Source organism: Schistocerca americana, chromosome 6 (assembly GCF_021461395.2).
Source record: "Schistocerca americana isolate TAMUIC-IGC-003095 chromosome 6, iqSchAmer2.1, whole genome shotgun sequence".
NCBI lineage: Eukaryota > Metazoa > Arthropoda > Insecta > Orthoptera > Acrididae > Schistocerca > Schistocerca americana.
This window is the reverse complement of record NC_060124.1, coordinates 530,045,567-530,065,017: the sequence shown is the minus strand read 5'-3', so window position 1 is coordinate 530,065,017 and position 19,451 is coordinate 530,045,567.

Genomic DNA, 19,451 nt, shown 5'->3' with positions numbered 1-19,451 from the left:
TTAATAAAGGGTTTAATATTGGAGACGTGGTGATTGCCTTTACTTTTTCCGGTTATCAAAGTTTCGACGTCTACTACATTGGAGTGAGGAATGCTGCGAATTCGATGTGGACCTGCGTATACAAGCTCAAATTTACTACACCTATTCTTTCCTCTGTTGGATAAATAGTGTGTACGTACTAATATCTTCTGTCCAATGTGAAAGTCACGGCGTGTACAAACCTGTTTTTGCTGTCTTCTCCGGCGCTCTGCGGCACGTTTGATGTTGTTCAGCGCAATGTCAATTATTTCATGGTGTCGTAGTCGACGAGATGTAGGAAAGGTTACTAATTCTTTAATTTTGTTAGGTGGTTCAACATTTTTTAATATAACAGTCGGAGATAGCATAGTAGATTCATTTGGTATGGAATTAATTACATCCTGGAATGAGAGTATATGTGTGTCCCAATCAATATGTCTTTTATGGCAGTATATTCTACATAGTTTACCAATTTCTTTAATTAGTCGTTCACAAGGATTCGAAGAAGCACTGTACCTGGATGTATAGATCGGAGAAATGTTTCTAGCTCGTAACATACGTGTCCATATAGCAGATCGAAACTGTGAACCGTGGTCGGAAATTACTTTCAATACATGCCCTACATGAAATAGAAAATGTTTTACAAATGCTTTCGAAACAGTTTTAGCAGTAGCTTTGCGTAACGGAGTGAAGGTAACAAATTTCGAAGTGAGTTCAACAGCGACAAAGATGTAGCAAAAACCTCTATTAGTTCTGGGAATCGGACCAAAAATGTCTACAGCGGCCATGTGTCTCAATTTAACAGGTACAATGGGATGTAATGGAGGAATATGTGAAGTCGTATCTGACTTAGCTTTCTGGCAGATTTTACATAACGCTAAAACTCGTAGAATACGTTTCTCCATATTGGCAAAATAACAGTTCTGTCACAGTATAAGAAAACATTTTCTGGCTCCGTAATGTGCGTAACTTAAATGAGTATACCAAATTAATTTGTTAACAAGCTCGTCAGGAATGCATAATAACCAATTGTTGCAGTCAGGGTGAGAGCGGCGAAACAGAATATTATTGCGTACAGTGTAATGGTTTCTAATGGTAACATTATTCCTATCTTCCCAAAGGTGTTTAATTTCTTTCCACACGTTGTCTTTACTCTGCTCTTGCGCTATGTCTCGTAATGACGACGAAACGAAATTTTCAAATGCAACTTGTTGAATATACATGACGCTGAAATTTGCTTGGCAGAAGTTGGTTGCGATGTCTTGCTGATTGTTGCTGAGACAACGGGATAGTGCGTCTGCTACAATATTTTGCGTACCGGGAATGTGAACAATTGTAAAATTAAATTCCTGTAAATAAAGTTTCCATCTGCTTAATCTGTCGTGTGTAAATCTTGCGGATAGTAAAAACTGGATAGCTCTATGATCTGTGTAAACGGTCGTATGTCTTCCATAGAGAAAATGCCGAAATCTCGTAAATCCCCATACAATACATAATGTTTCAAGTTCTGTGACAGAATAATTGCGTTCAGCAGGTGACAGAAGGCGACTTGCAACGGCGATGTTTTTAACTACTGTAGTACCGTCTTCTTCAATTTCCTGAAAAATGTGTACGCCTAAAGCGGTGTTAGAACTGTCGGTGGCAATGGAAAAATTTCTAGTAAGATCTGGATGTGATAAAAGTGGTGCATTCAACAAAGCTTGTTTCAGGTTGACAAATTCAGAATGTGCTTGGCTATCCCAGGACCAAATAGTGTTTTTACCTGTCAGTTGACATAATCTAGGGGTGTCTAAAGCAGAGTAATGAATAAATTTACGAAAAAAGTTGATTAAACCCAAAAAGCTGCGTAGTTGTTTCTTCGTCGTAGGAACAGTAATGCCACGTAAAGCTTGAAGTTTTTCCCGGTCAGGCGCAATACCTTCTGCTGAAATTACATGTCCAAGAAATTTCATAGAAGTTTTGCCAAAGTGCGATTTACTAAGATTAACTGTGAGTCCCTGTGCACGAAAAGTTAGTAACAGTTGTTCAAGAATCAGATTGTGTTCAGACCAGTTAGCTTCTGCAATAAGAATGTCGTCTACATACGTTGTGATTCTGTCTTTAAGTTCTGTCGGGAGTATAGTATTCAAACCGCGAATAAATGCTGCTGAAGAAATAGTTAAACCGAACGGTAATTTACAAAATTGATAACAGTCACAAAAACAGAGAAAAGCCGTGTACTTTCTGCAGTCCGGATGGAGTTGAATTTGCCAAAATCCCGATTTCAAATCTAATGTGGAATAAATAGCAGTACCATGAAATTTCTGTAGAAGTTCTTCTTGTGTTTGAGGGCGATCTGTTTCATTAATAATAATGTCATTGATGTGACGCGAATCAAGTACGAGGCGAAGTGAACCATCCTTTTTCTTAACAATATGGAGTGGGTTTATGTACGGACTAACTGCCGGTTCAATAATTGCTTGGTCAAGCATAGCTTGCAATTCTTTCTGAACTTGTTCTCTGTGAATATACGGAATGGGATAATGTTTGGCTTTAAATGTGCCGTGCTGTTTAACTTGAAATTCATACATAAAACCGGACATAGTACCAGGGACGTTGTCAAAAACTGGAGTTTGCTGAAAAAGAATTTTGCGTAGTTGCGTGCGTTCGTCGTCTGTATTTGCACTGCTCTGTTTAACTTTATCAGAAATCATCTGTATAACGCCATAGTCGGCTTCGTCTGGAGTATTATAGCTGTGTATGTACGTATCTGTGAACAATGTGGAATGACAGTCTGTGTTACGTGATGCGGAAATGACCTCTGTACGATTAATTATTTGTTCTTCTGCAGATAAAGAGTACTGAAATTCTAAAGCCAGTTGTACATTTTCATCCTTTAACATTAAATAGGAGTTTTGAAAGTCAATAATTGCGTCGTGTTCTATCAGAAAATTCGTACCTATAATAACAATCCAAAAATTTGAGTGAAATGTATGACCTGCAATACAAAATGATAAATGTGTCTGTAATTTTACATCTGCTCGTTTACCAGATACTGCTCCTTTTACTTTAGTTTTGCCTGATGGTAACGTAGGATAGGTATTCTCTCTGTTACATTCGTTGAAAGTTTCTTCATTTATGACTGACATAGGTGATCCAGAATCGATTACTGCTGAAAATTTGGATGATCCAATCTTTACTTCAATGACAGGGCGTGAAATGGTTTTTTGAATAACTGGTCTTTCCTGCAAAAGAGTGTCTCGGATGTCGTCAAAAGTAGTAACATTTTCGTGAACAAGTTTCTGCGTGTCAAAAGTATTGCTTGCGTCGCTGGAAGATGCAACCTGTACTTTATCTAGTCAAATTCTATCTGATAATATGTTGTTGCGGATGATTTCGCTGCTGATAAGACCGACTGTTATTAAACGTACGCTGAAAATTGTGCTCATTACTTTTACGTCTGTCATGATAGTCATTTCTATACGGTGCATTGCGATATGAGTTGAAATCGTGTGTTTTCTGTAAGTAGTTATTTCTTTGTTGCTGTGCGTTACTATTTGGTGGAGCCGACGCTATATGTGTAGGCCGCGAAACATTAAAGCTTGGTTGACCTTGCACATTACATTGTTGGTTAGGTATGCTAACCGGTTGGTTTTGTTGCTGTTGTTGGGAAAAACCTCTATTGTTACCAAAATGTGGTTCCTGTTGCTGATAATTTTGAGGATAATGATAATTAAAGTTTTGTCTGTTATTAAAGTTCTGGTGGTTGTCGTTCCTGAAGCGTCTATTACCTTTGCTATTGAAATAGCGTGGCTGATCGTAATTGTTGTATGCTTGTTGACCTTGGTTATTATACGAAAATTTTTTGTTTATGAAGGAATAATCTGATTGCTGAACTTCCAAACGCTGTAACAGATCTCTGAACGCCGAAATATTTTCTTTCTGCTGACCCGTTAAAAGTGATACTCTTAATGATCGTGGTAATTTAGAAATACATAATTGAATAAGTGCAGATTCACTGTATGGTTCACTTAAGTACTGGTTTTGTTGGACCATGTGTTCAAAAAATAGCGTGACAGTGGAAAAATTTGAGTTCTCATAATTCGGTAAACTAATTAATTGATCCTTGATTCCGCACTGTGTCGTCTTCGACCAATACGCTGACAGAAAAGCATTCTGAAATTCTTTTACCGAATAGCATTGTCTAGTGATCGGTCTCATACGAGTTGCCGGTTCGTCTTCCAAAAAACTGCAAATAAATTCAAGTTTGTGTGTTACGGGCCAAGTCAGTGGAAAAGCAAAGCTAAATTGTTGTATCCAATCCAAGGGGTGGATCTGTGTTCTGTCATTTTTAAATACTTTAAATTTTCTCACGGATATAAAATGCTTGTAATCAAAAGTATCGTCTCTGTATGTCTGAACAGGTTCAGGATTGTATGAGAATCTATTTGTCTGTGACTGTTCGGAATCTAACTCACGTATTCTCTGTAAATTACCTAAATTATACTGGCTGTGTGAGTCTGACAAATGTTCGCAAAGTGGCGTATTCTGTGACGTGTTAGTGACTGAAACATTTTTCATCTCTCTCACTTCTTGCTGTAAAGTTGACAATTTTCTACGTAATGTGTTATTGGACGAATCTATCTCACTGATCGTCTGCTGCAAATTTTGGAATTCGGGTGTTTGATTAAACGAAACTGGTGAAGTATCGTCCGATTTGGTGTCATTATTACTTTCGATAACGTCAATACGACTGGCCAATTCATCATATTTTTCAGTCAGTGCTTTTACCTGATCATCGTTTTTAGTATCACAAGCATTAATTTGTTCTTGTATTTTACGTGTGGTTTTGTTCAACTTTATAACATCTGCTTTGATGGCATCGGGATCCTGAATTAGTTCTAACTGTACAAGTCTGTCGGTCACTGTCTGAAAGTCTACTGTGTGTGTGTCTGTTTTTGCTTTAAGATCGGAGATTTCATCATCCAATTCGGTGTTCAACTGTTTGATAGTATTAATTTCGTCTGATACTGTAGCAATATTGTTGTCTACGTATGTTTTTGCTTTCGTAAACAATTTACGCTAATCTTCCTGTCTCTGTGCAGTAATTGTTTCCATGACTTGTCGCTTTACTTTATTCTGTTCCTGTATAAATTTACGGTAACGCGTTTCACTGTATTCTAGGTGGTGATTAAAACGTTCGTCAATTAGGCTGTTCTGTTGGTCAAATTTCGCGTCTACTTTTGCATCCAGTGTGCGTGAAAGTTCTGCTGACATTAATTTAAACTCGTCGCGTAACTGTGTTGCGTTTTCAGAGCATTGTTTAGCGACTGCACTAATTTCGTCTCTAAGTAATTTAGTTGTAGCTGCATGTGTATTACTTAATTCTTGTGCCACAGATCTAATTTCTTCACTACTGTTCCTAGCACAAGCCTTAATTTCCTCACGTAATCGTTCCTTATTATCATGACATTGCACGGCAACGGCTGTAATCTGTTCACTAAGCTGTTTGGAATTGTTGTCTAGTTTTTCATTAATTTCATTAATTTGTTGTTTGAGATTTTCACTAAGTTGTTTGTGATTGTTATCTTGTTTTTCACTCGACTGTCTGAGTTTTTCATCAAGTTGTAGCAATACTGCCATAACTTGATCCATGCCAGAAGTAGCGACTCTATTTTCTATGCTGTGTGATGGTGTATGTGCCTTCGTCACGTTTTGTGTAATCATTTGCTAATTTTCTGATTCTTGAAAAGGTTCGCCAATGGGATGTGCATTGTTAGTCACTACCTCGGAATCAAATAAATCTGATGTATTTTGGTTACATTGTTCCTCTTCGTGAGAAAAATTTATCTGTTCACAATTCAAATTTTGCAAACCGGGTGTGTCAAACTGGGCAGCGTTCATTGTATCGGAACGTGCCGCGTCATCAATTGTTACATTTACTCTGGACATAATTGCATTTGTTTGCTCATCATTAGGATCAAAATCATTATTAGTGATCGGTACGCACTGATTGTCTGTAAATGGAGGATTATCATTATTACACTGAGTGTCGCAAGTATTATCGGTCAAATTATTCGAGTCGGCAATTTCACTCATTGCACATCGCAATGTACTGTTAACAGTTTTTCGCGGCATTTTTCACAAATCAAAATTAAGCACAAAATGAAACAAAGTCAAAGCAAAAATGGAACAAATAATTACAACAAAGAGCAATAAATTGCCGATGATCTGTAAAAGAAAGAGTGACAAATTAGTAAATGCGTTGCGCCAGATGCAAACTACATTTCAGTAAATAAGAGCAGATATATGACTACTTCTCAGAGATTCACAAAGAAATACGATCCTGACCGGTTGTCGTCAAGTGTAACCTCCCCACACGAAATTATTAAATAAAATAATATGAATAAAGAACGTGATTCTAATTTAGTGTAACCTCTCTACAGAAATTTATTCACATTTAACCTCCACACAAAATTTGTTTCCAATTTAATGTACCCACAAAATTCTTTTCTCATTTAATGTAAGCTCAAAACAAAAAAATTCTAAACCCCGAAATAAAAAAATAACCCGGTAAATTTTAGGACGACAGCAGTGCTGCGTCATGGCCCTATAAGATCATTCTGAATAAAAAAGCCAAAATTCTTACCTCAATAAAAACGGCGAATATATCTGCTCTTACTTAACATTTTTCCGGCACAGCTCCGTGCAATGCTGGCCTATACATTTGTGATTTGTAAAAGGAAGCAACTGATTTTTCTTTTGCAACAATCGGAATGATCATCGATTACTGCTACAGCTACACAGACCGTACCCAGTCAACACTGCTCTCTGGTCAGCGATTCTCTTATTCCTTCCATATCGCAGGCAGCGCATACCTCTTACAAGTTCGCAGGCTATGTTGCAGTATGCTAGGGCGCATTTTTGCCAGCAGTTTTCTATAGTTCAAGGCAGCCGTGCGGCAGATATTGCGTGTGTATTCAATCCCGAGGCAGGTGGTCGTTTCGAAGCTTCTTATTCTTTCAGCAGCACCGAGTTCTAATCCGCGTCCAATGTGCATTAGGCCTGACTTATGACGGTTGAGTTTTGCCCCCCGATGCAGCTTCATACGTTGTTACAATGTGGAAAACTTTCTCTAAGTCCCCGTCTTTCGTAACTACAAAACTGACATCATCTGCGTATGCCTGGCAAATAATCTTCTGACCATGAATGAGCAGTCCTGGAAGGTCTTGCGTCAGGAAGTACAAGAATGGTTCCAGTGCTATGGCAAACAATGCCATCGACATTGGGCAGCCCTGTCGTACCGAACTTGCGATACTGATCGGCCTGCTTAAGCGTCCATTTACATTGATTTGCGACGTACCATTCATCAGGAGGTTTATAACAGTATTAGTGATTTTCTGAGGAAAATGCATGGCGTCCATGGTTGGTACGAGATAGGAGTGGTTCACCCTGTCAAAGGCCTTTTCGAAGTCGAGGGACACGAGAGCACTTGGGATGTCACAGGCTTCGGCAATCGCTATCAGATCTCTATATGCAGTTAAAGTGTGGAAAATATTTCTGTTTGTGCCGACACACGTTTGGTAGTCGCCGGTAACGCTGGTAATGACCGAATTTAATCGTTGCATAATAACACGTGCGAAAATTTTATAGTCAGTGTTAAGTAATGTTAAAGGCCGGAGATTCTCAACAGTTTTGCCTCCTGGAGTTTTTGGAACTAGCACCACTATCCCTTTACAAAAATCGTTCAGGATGTCATTTCGAAAGCTCATAATGTCATTACAGACCAGAGTCAACTTACTAGTTAACTGTTGCCTAAAGCCGGTCAGTGTGGCCGTGCGGTTCTAGGCGCTTCAGTCTGTAACCGCGTGACCGCTACGGTCGCAGGTTCCAATCCTGCCTCGGGCAAGGATGTGTGTGATGTCCTTAGGTTAGTTAGGTTTAAGTAGTTCTATGTTCTAGGGGACTAATGACCACAGACGTTAAGTCCCATAGTGCTCAGAGCCATTTTTTTTTTGTTGCCTAAACGTGCGATAAACCTCGGCGGGTAATCCGTCAGGACCCGGCGATTTATTTATTGGGCTTCGGAGAATGGCGTCTGTTACTTCATCCTCGATTATGTCTGAGGCGAGTTCTTCCGCTTGTTCCGGACCAAGTCTCCCCCACGCCCTTTCCGTAAGGATTGCCTGCGCTGCCACATCTATTGGTTTTTCAGCTAGTAACGCTGTAAAATGTTTATAAATTTCTTCTTGAATAGCAGTTTGTGTATTGAGAAGGCGATCGTCTGCAGTTTTTAGCTCCGTCAGTATTTTCCTGTTTCTTCTTTTTTGCTCTTGTTTAACGTGGTACATGGATGTTGTCTCCTCCCGCACTGCATTTTGCAGACGTGTTCTCTCTTAACAGCCTTCAGATTGTTTTCTTGTCATTGTTAGGAGTGTCGCCTTGATCCTTTTAATCTGCAGGTGATTGTCCACTACTGTATTATCGTCTTTATAAAGGTCGTGTAGGCACTAAAAATAGAATTCTATTGTGGTCCTCTGCCAGGCGCATTTCTCGCGAGAGTAACATTTCATCGCTTTTATTACAGCTGGCTTTGCACATTTTATCCACCACCAGCAAGCCGAATTGTACAGTGGAAATTTCGTTTCACAATCTGCTCATGTGTGTTGGAAGACGGCTTGGCCCCCTGGATCTGATTAATGGGTAACATTCAGTTTCCACGGGCCTCTTGCTCTATACGTACCCTGTTTTACCATATTCATGATACATATATATGCTACGTGGTCAGAGAATATAAGTGGACATCTCTCCACATGCAAAATATTGTGCCGTAAATTGGCAGTTGCATAAATTCTGTCAATGCGGCTGGCAGAATGACTGGTGACGTGAGTAAAACCGGGCGTGTCGCCGTGTTTAAGTTCCCACGTGTCCAGTAGGTTTAAGTCTCTAACAATGTCCAGAAGTTCTGTGGAAGTGTTAAAATTCGGCGTTTGGTCTTTTGGTTTTAGTACGCAGTTGAAATCACCTGCAAATATTACTTGGCCTGTGCGGGTTGTAAAAAGTAGCACGATCTCCTCCTTAAAAAACTCCGATCTCTGACACTTCTTTCCCGTTCCAGAAGGGGCGTAAACATTTATGAATCTGGTGTTGTGGATCGTCCACGCGATACCTCTGCTGTTTGGCAGTCTGTCGACAGTGGCTACGGTAATGCCTTCTTTGGTCAAAAGTGCGGTTCCGAGTTCACTGCCAAGTCCCGGATTGAATAACGCATTGCAACCTGTGATACGTTCCAGATCAATATCGGCGACCTCTTGCAACAGCGCAATGTCGATATCAGCTGCATATAAGAAGTCCGTAAGATTCTTCAGGTTTGACGCGCTGCTGATCTTGTTGATGTTGACCGTGGCAACACGGTATGCCTGTAAAGTTGGCATGATGGCAGAGGTATGCGTGGCGTTGAGCCGCTCCCTTAGTGATGACGGAGGGGCATCAATTAAAGGAAGTCGGTGTCGGCATCCACCGCCTTAACAGCAGTTTCAGTCTTCCGTTGTCCTTGCGATTCCGTTCCCCGGACTGCTGACACTGTTTCTCGGTGTTGTCCCTGTACTTCGGCCATATCGTTGTAGTGAGAGCATTCTTCGACGTCGTCCGCCCAGTTACGTGGATGGTGAGCTTCACGCGGATCTGCACTGCTATCTGGCAGGTGGCCACCTGTACCTTCTGTATCTACTGACATCATCATCGTCTGTGATGGGGAGGGTCTGTTGTCGGAGTGAGCCTCTGAGTCGTCAGTACGGGACTTTTTGGACGTCTGGGGAGTTGCAGTGGAAACCTGAGACGTCACCTCGGTCAGCTTCTGACGCACCTGATTGGCCTTTTCGCGCAGCAGTTGCGCTTTTGTGTCAGCATCCTGTGGCGCGATTCATCGTTACTTCTGCTTTTTCGGGGAAGGGCACTTGGAGTTTTGAGCACTGTTCTCTTGAGTGGCACTGTCTTCGTCCATGGGAAAAACTTCCGCCGCTTGCGGCTGTCCGGAGACAACATTGACCTCGCTGCCACCCTGCGTCTCCTTATTTCCCTCCTTAACATGCTGTAAGGAAGGTTCGCGGGTTTCCGGTACATTACTCGTCTCCATTGGTATGTTCGCCTCTTTGTGGTCAGTGTACGCATCTAGGGTGAAATCAACGCTGAGCTCTGGAGCGGTGTTTACACGGGCGGCGGCCACGTAAGTGATCGGCAACGTAGAACTTGGGCCATGCTGCTCACGCTCGCCAGTCGGGATCTACGCTACGCACCTTTGAATACACTGTGCACGGACGTGTGCTGTAGAGCCACATCCCGAGCATGTCCGTGGTTGCCCTTCATAAATTACTATGGCCCTGTATCCACTTATAATGATGTAAGATGGAATATGCTTCAGCAACTCGATTTTCACTTGCCGCACACCGTTTAATACTGGGAATATATGTTGACCTGACCATTTCTCAGCAACGTTGCTTACCACCGAACCATATTCCCGTAGTTTGGCGTTAATCTGCTCGGCAGTTACTTCAAAAGGCAATTCAAATATTCTAATGGTTCGCAACCCCAGGCCTGCCTGCGTTATTTGTACGTCGCCAACGTTTCCGTCTGAATGTTTGAATTTAAGATACCCACCACAAGACTCAACAATTTGCTCGAATCTTTAAGGCGTCACCAATTTCAAGTAGACGGTACTACTAACGTCAAGCGTTAATTACCTAACACCTCGATCAAATAATTCTTCCTCGAAGGATTTGGGTCTAGCAAATTTCGGGTCGAATGTCAATTTAAGAGTGTCTTTCCGTTCTGGTTGATTCATGATTGCGTTCGAGTATTCATTGCTGAGGTTAGTGTTAACGCTTTAAGCGCGCACTCACCATGTACAGCGACCGCCGCCAGCAGCGACGAAGTAAACACGACGAGCCGCTCCGTACGTCCGCACCCCACGGCTGCCCGCGAGGGAATGCTCTGAGATAATGCATATGGCCGGGACTAGACTTCTGAGAGACAAAGAGCTACAACTTGTCTTTTGCACTGCACGACGTTTTCAACAAACAGAAAGCGCAATAGAGTAGCTCAAGTGGAAAGGAACACTTCCTATTTAAATTTCTGCACCCTACACTGTTGGCTGTTCTGTGAAGGTGGCAGTTACGTGATTTTATTTCGGTGATCACAAAATAGAGTCGACTGCATGCACTGGGTAGCCGAGGCAGCTAGTTCATGGTGATTCGGTCAACCAAGTAAATTAATTTACTGAACATGCTGCAAATTACTACAGGAAGCCTGTGTGTAAGAATTCTCATCCAATGCGGCGCAAGGGCGTTACGATAGAAAAATGAGTCAGAGAGAAGAGGATTTGGTGGTCTGTTGGACTGATGATAGGTTCGTACACCTATGGTTTGGGTTCGATTCCAACTCCTGTCAATGATTTTATATAGGAAGAGACAGATTCCTTTCTCTTCTGGCTACACCAAGTGAGGAAGATATAATGGCACTGTGGTCTGAAATTCACATTAAAAATGATATTCCATCTCTACCAAGTAGACATTAGTTTGAACCACAATAAAGTCTGGAGTGGCGACTTGTAGAAACTCTATCACCAGGAACCTTTCTTATACTAGCTTTTTATGTCTAGTGACGTAACGAACGTTATGTAGGGTCACACGACACTTATTCCATGTTTTATTTGAGCTTCTGTATGTCTATAAAATTGGTTCTGAAACTGGGAATGCAACTCAGACCCCCCTTAACGCGGAATTTGATCCCTTCGTGACAATACAGCTCGGCTGCAATTTGTTGTTTGTTCAAAACTGCAGATTCCTCAACATCTCCACATGTTGCGCGTAAATGAGTTCAAGTCCTGATCCGGCACTAAAGATTTCATTATGTATTATCAAGCTCTAGCATGAGAACACCTATCTGCTGGTGGATAATAATTTTGATGTTTAATGTATTTTCATTCGTTGTCAGCACTAACGACATTTGACGTTTTTGACTCCCAGTGAGACACAGACCTATTTGCGAGATCACTGTAAGTTCAACATGTTATTCCGAGCCGCTGGTGGAGAAAAATTCGGTAGCTGAAGTCTCTTTGTGTGTAGTCAACAACGATATGTGTGGAGCTCTATTCCCGGTCAGCACTGAATTCTTCGTCATATTATTTCTAGTTCAAACATGCTCACATGTCGCTGCTGTTGCAACCAACCCATATTTAACGTTCGTTTTCTCTAGAATATAACAGCGATAGGAGCCAGATTGGAGTCCTGGGAAGGAAAAAATTAATGTTTCGTCTCGTCATTTCAGTTAAAATATCTAGCTACTGCCGAGAAAATCCGATATGTCACAGTTGATTGTGCTTCGATATCAATCCGATTAGGTTCTGGGTTCGAATCCCTGTCCAGCACAAAGCTTTACCTTACGGCATTTCAAGTAAGTTACTTGTGAAGAAGCAATGTTTAACATCTCTCGTAGTTCGTTAACAGGGACAATAGGTGCTGGGTAGGAATTCGCGTCCGTTAAAAATGTTTTCGTTATGTAATTTAAAGTTCATACTTGCTAACTGATACTGTCTAAAATCGAGGTATATCACTCTCTGTATGCCTAATCAGGAATGACTGTTAGTTTCCGTCAGTCACGAAATCTTTGCTTAGTCTGCATGACCTGGGTTTGAATCCATATGCAGAACGAGACGGTTCGTCGTGTCATTTGAAGTTCATACATATTCTGAACTAGCTGCTCGTGAACACCTTAAGTTTTTAATGTCATTTTGTGTTAAATAATAACTACGGTATGTTACCTTGAAGAGGAAATCATGAATACGACGAACTTACTACGTGCGTTACCTATCTGTCGTAACAATGAGAGTGGTAAGGTTTCAGGTATGTCATTTATTGTAATAAATGTGAGCTTACAAACCTTAAGGACAGTCTTATCTGTGATAAGGTGTCCCTGATATGTGTAGTATCGTGGTATTACTTTACATCTTGAGTTATTGCGATACAGAGCGGTGTTTTCTAGTGGTGACCTGTTGGAACCATTTTCAATAGTCAAACGACTGTACCAAGGAGCGATTAGAGGACCTGCCAGACAGCTGCGTTATGTCGGTTGCATGTGAGTTAGGCGAAATGCAATTCAGGTCGTTCGGATACTTTTGAGCACGACTGTACATGCATGTCACATCTATCAATTTCTGTTCTGTTTGGATAATTCCTTCATGGTGGGACTTGTTTCTTCTTAATGTGTAGTACCAAGCTTGCCATTTAAAATTATGCCGGAAGTGAAAATATCAAAAAAGGAATAAGAAATTTGAAAAAGATAGAAGGGAAAAAAAGCAGATGATAAGACGCTTAAGTCAGAATCTGTGAACAGGAAGCTTCAATAGAGACAAGAAAAGCTCAAAATATATCAAATCAAAATTTATACCCCAACTGCAACATGAAGAAACAAAGGAAAGAAGAAGAAGAAAAAGAAATCTTTGGTGACGATTGTGATGAGAGCTTTGAAGATTGTTTGGGTACAGCATGAGCAGTGTCAGCAGTGGTGGCATGCTGTGCATCCTGACACTCCAGACTCAGGACCTTGTATTTGTAATTATCGTTAAATCCTAAAGGATGTGTATGTAAACAGCCACTCTGCATATCCTTAACTGACAAAGTGGCTAAAACTGTAAAAATGTAATTCATCAAAGAAATTGTATAAACCAGTGCTGAGTTTCCTGAGTTACACTTGGGATGCACCCCTTTTACTATCTGAATCCTCCGAAGGGAACAAACTACATTTCATTTGTATCAAAAGGTAAAAAAATCAGACATCAATGACAGTACTAGCAAAATCAGGTAATGATATTAGATTTTGTCCATATCTGGGTCATTTGTAAATGAGATGTTGTTATTCATTTTAGATGTCATGAAAGCCATCCTCACAACCTTTCCAGAATATGACTAGAACAATTATGCGTATAATATTATTGAATTTATTTCATAGGTGAGTGTTAAGAGCCACAGAAATAAATAATAGTCTTATGTGTTCAGATTTCAAAATATCTTGTGAGGAGGCACTGCTTCCACTGTCATGCAGTGATGATGTAATGTTGTTTGTTGACTTCTGTATTCAGTGGAATTCTATTAGCATTTCATAGAGGAAATTAATTGTAAGATTACAGAATATTTTTCATCCAAAGTGATTAAAAAGATAAGTTGTTTGAAGGCAATGATGAAAATGGCAGAGGTATGAAAGTAAGGAAAAGACTGGAAATGGAATCACTTTTGCTGAAAATGTGCCATTCGTGTGTTGGCCTATGACTGTAAATAGCGTTTCTTGTGATCTTACAGACTGTTCGACAATGTAACAGCAATATTATGAGCATCACTTCACCTGAAGGCTGTTGCCAACTTGATGTTCATCAAACTAATAGGACCTACAACTGTGGAGACCTGATTCCTGAAGGAAAGACACCTGGCTTATAGGCAGCAAAATTCAGGAGTGAAAGCAGAAGAGATATGATAGTTATAGTCTGATGCTGTATGGATCCCACTTTAAGCAATCATGTTTATCTGCAAGGTACTTCTTTTAACCTTAATCCTAGATATTATGTATAAATCTGGATTATTTGTAAGTTTCAAAGAACATGTTAAAAGTATGTTGTAATTTCTTACAACAAACAAGTGGGAATTCCAAGTTCAAGTCCCAGTCTGGCACAAATTTTCATTGTCATTCCATTGTCCATATTCACAACTGGGAATATATTTAATGTTTTTCACAATGACTGTATTTGCTGCAATACATGCATGTCTGAAGGAACATTGCATAATACTTCTGAACAACACAGGCACTGAAATATCATTACTATCCACCAACACCAGGCAAGTCAGTTTCAATGGAAAAGTCTCTCCTATACAGGAATATACACAATGAATGTACTGAGTGCAACTTGTACACACATGGTTGATGACATATGGAAGTTGGGGTCTGGCCATAAGTTGTGCTTGGATAGCTCAATGGAAGGTGATCACTTGCAATAAGCAAGAAATCCAGGTTCAAATCCTGATCTGGCACAAATTTTCATTGTCATCATTCCATTATACAGCTCATGCCTGTCCATATGTATTCCATAACAGCTGTAGTCACTGCAGTGCCTGTTCCTTTAGACATGCATCTAGGCCTAAATACACATTGCATTGTACTTCTGAACAAAACAGGCACTGCAACATTGTACAGTATCTGTACATTCTTCCTACACTTAACTGCCAATGTTTTTATTTTTTAACTTCTTCATGTAGACCTGCACATGGTTTGGGAAATAAACATTGAGTCATTCATTTCTTTAGTGGAAGAACATCCAGTTTTGTAGCACAATACTCAGGAAAATTATAAGGACAGGATTCATACAAAACTGCATGGAATTATGCATCAAGGAACTGAAAGGCTCATTTCAAAAGATGAATGACAATAGGGAAAAATTGCAAGTAAGTTGTGCAATCACTTAAGAATGTTTTATTGTGCCATTTTAAAAGTGTGTTTACGTTGAACTGAATGAATAAAAACCTTCCAAAAAAATTATATTTCAAAAAATACCTCTTTTAAAGACCCAGCTGAAATAAAAAAAAGTGCTTTACATCTTCATCTACATCTGTATTCTGCAAGTCACCTTGTGGTGTGTAGTGAACGGTACTTTGTGTACCCTGTCTCTTCCTCCTTTTATCTGTTCCAAACAGCTATGGTTGTAGGGAAGATCGATTGCTGCTAAGCCTCTGTGTGGGCTGACATCTCTACAATGTTATCTCAATGGTCTTTTTGGTGAAATATGTGGTATATAGAGGAAGCAATATATTGGCTGAGTCTTCTAGGAATGTACTCTAATGGAACTTGAACAGTAATGCAAACACTAATACGGAATGCGTTTCTTATAGCATCTGCCACAGTAGTTGGCTGAGCATTTCCATGACACCTTAATGCTTACTAATCGAATTAGTAACAAAACATGGTGCTTTTTTTGGACCTTCTCTATTTCCTTCGTCAATCCTGCCTGGTATGGACCCCAAACTGACTAACAATATTCAAGTATTGGTTGAATGATTGTTTTGTAGGCTAGCTCCTTTATTGGTGGACTACATTTCCCAAGCATTCTTCAAGTAAATCTCAGTCTGCCAACTGTATATTTCCAATACAAATTGCTCCATACGGATACTCCTTTATGGAAGTAATTGCTTCCAATGATTTTTCTGCAACCATTTAATCATACAATAAAGGGTATTTCTGTCTATGTATTCACAAGACATTACATTTATTTTTGTTGAGGGTAAACTGCCACTCCCTGTGCCAGGTGTCAGTCCCCTTAAGGTCTCTGTGCATTTTACTATTATTTTCTAGCATTCCAACTTCTCTGTGTATAACAGTGCCATCTGCAAAAAGCCTCATGCAACTTCCAACGTTATCTACTATATCATCTGCAATACTTTATAAACATAAGAGATTGTTTATGCTGTTACCAAAGTATCAGAAAATTATTGACTGATTTATTTCAGATTTTTACATCATGTTCAAATAAACATTCTAAGGGATATAGGCTATACATTTTTTTATTACACAGGATGATTACGATTAAAGTTCCAGTTTCATAAAACTTTAAAAAAAGAACTATTGCACAGAATGACGTCAAACTACAATGGAATATTAACAAAGAAGGGGGAAGTGTTATGGAAAAAAAAGTTAACAAAAATTCAATCACTAGATGGCACTGTAAGCAGCAGAATATGCTAAATTAATGATGATGTGTACATGACTGTTCCTTCGCTTGCATCTGTAATGCTTGGCATGACCATCTCAATGCAGGATCACGTGCTGCTAGCAAAGCTCCTTCACAAGGATTGTCAGTCTGTACCAGTACATCTGAAGAAGTTCCAGACACTCAGGGTAATGAAAAAAGTTGTTGTTCCAGTGCCTCCCTAGGGTCTGGAGAGAATGGTAATGAAGTTCAGAAAGACAGGTGCAGTGAGGCAGAGAGAGGAAAACAACTGATCTGATGTAAGTAGTGGATTTTGCTACAGCTTTGCAGGAAGGGTTGGGTTGTGGTGTGCAAACAATCAGTACACAGGGAATTGGCTGAACTTTGGGCATACCTGTTAGCACAGTGCATAAATTTCCTGTATTGCTCTCCATATATATGCTCAAGAGTTGCTTAATACTGACCTTCCGTAAGATAAATGTTTGCTCTAGAATTTCTTGCTTGTATGGAATTTTAGATCTCCAAAGACATGTAAATACACAGAATTGTAGAATATGGACAGCTGAAAATGCACCTGTACATCAATTGGTACCACTTCATTCTGCAAAGGTAACTGTGTGGTGTGGTTGACAGCATTGTTTATCGTATAGCCATAGTTTTTCGAGGAGATGGGTCCTGCGGCTTCTGTTACCTGTACCATCCATGGTAAATGCTATGAGAGTCTATTGAGCACTAACTTCACTTCAGCCCTTCAACAGCATGAATGTGTGGGGACCACTTTTATACAAGATGGTACTTCTCCACACACTGGACAGCCAGTGTTACTTCATTCTTGCAGAATAAAATCACTTCTGTTACTTTTAAAGTTAACGTTTGAAGGTCGCTTCTTGGTGTTCTTAGGTTTCCTGTCAATTATGCCCAAATGTGGTGGGAGTGGGGTAGGTGCAAATGGTGATCTAAATAGTCCTGAGTTCAATCAAAATTTCAACCATTCACACTAAGCCATAACACCTCTTGCTTTACTACCAAAGGGCCAAATAGTATGTAATAGTTATCCTGTCAACTGAATGTCACAGTAAAAACATCACATCATTTGGATTAATTGTAAAATACTATTCACAAAACATCCCAAACACTTGTTGATAAAGCCACTTCCTAATTGATTAAATGTAGCTATGCAACTATTACTGTTATGTACTGACACTGAATTTACTCTCACAAGGGAACCTCCCCATCGCACCCCCCTCAGATTTAGTTATAAGGTGGCACAGTGGATAGGCCTTGAAAAACTGTACACAGATTAATCGAGAAAACAGGAAGAAATTGTGTGGAACTATGAAAAAAATAAGCAAAATATACAAACTGAGTAGTCCATGTGCAACATATGCAATATAAATGTGTATATTGACTCAACAACGCCGTGGTCCCGTGGTTGGCGTGAGCAGCTGCAGAACGAAAGGTCCTTGGTTCAAGTCTTCCTGGCAGCGAAAATATTAATTTTTTATTTTCAGACAATTATCAAAGTTCAAGTACTTACACAAAATCAACTTCGCTCTCCAAAATTCCAGGACATGTTCAGATTTGCTTGGACATATGCAGGATTTGACGGTCTACACGCGGAAAAAATTGAAAACGATAAAAACATATGTTTTGACAGAGCACAAGGAAAACTGTGCGACTGCGAAACTGTTGCATTCATTCGTTGCAGTTTATGTGACGAACTCTTATGTTTTCATCATTTTTTTCGGAGTGATTATCACATCCACAAGAAAACCTAAATCGGGCAAGGAAGAAGAATCTTTTCTACCCATTCCCCAAGTGTACAAGTTAGGTGGGTCGACAACATTTTCCTGTCATGTGACGCACATGCCGTCACTAGTCTCGTATGGAATATATCAGACGTGTTTTCCACGTCGAGGAATCGGTTGACCTATGACCTTGCGATCAAATGTTTTCGGTTCCCATTGGAGAGTCACGTCCTTTCGTCTACTCATCGCACGGTTTTGCGGTGCGGTCGCAAAACACAGACACTAAACTTATTACAGTGAACAGACACGTCAATGACCGAACGGACAGATCATAACTTTGCGAAAATAAAAAAGGTACATTTTTCACTCGAGGAAAGACTTGAACCAATGACTTCATGTTCCGCCGTTGCTCACGCTAACCACGGGACCACGGCGCTCCTGAGCTGACAGGGTCCTTGATGTTAATTATGTTGCGTGTCAACTACTCAGTTTGTATATTTTGCTTATTTTTTTCATAGTTCCAGACAACTTCTTGCTGTTTTCTCGATTGATCTGTGTTCAGTTTTTCAAGGCCTATCCACTGTGCCAGCTTATAACTAAATCTGAGGGGGGTGCGATGGGAGGTTCTCTTGTCAGAATCAGAGACTGAATTGTATCCTATTTCATTCTTCACTTTTTTTTTAAATTGAGCCAGAAAACGTAACATAATCTTCACCTTTCTTCTTGCATCTTGCATCATGTAAGCATGTCATTTTTCTTGCTCTCTATAATATTAGAATAATAACAAAATTAATTCAGTTGAGATTTATTTTTTTAGAAAAAGTACCAGCATCTACTTTTAATGTCGTGTAAAGCCCCTGTCTATACAGCAGCATTTCAGTAATGTTGGAGGACTAAATTGTAATCATCTTCCCTCACAACAGTACTCATTTTGAGGGCTGCAATACACAATGTAACAAACA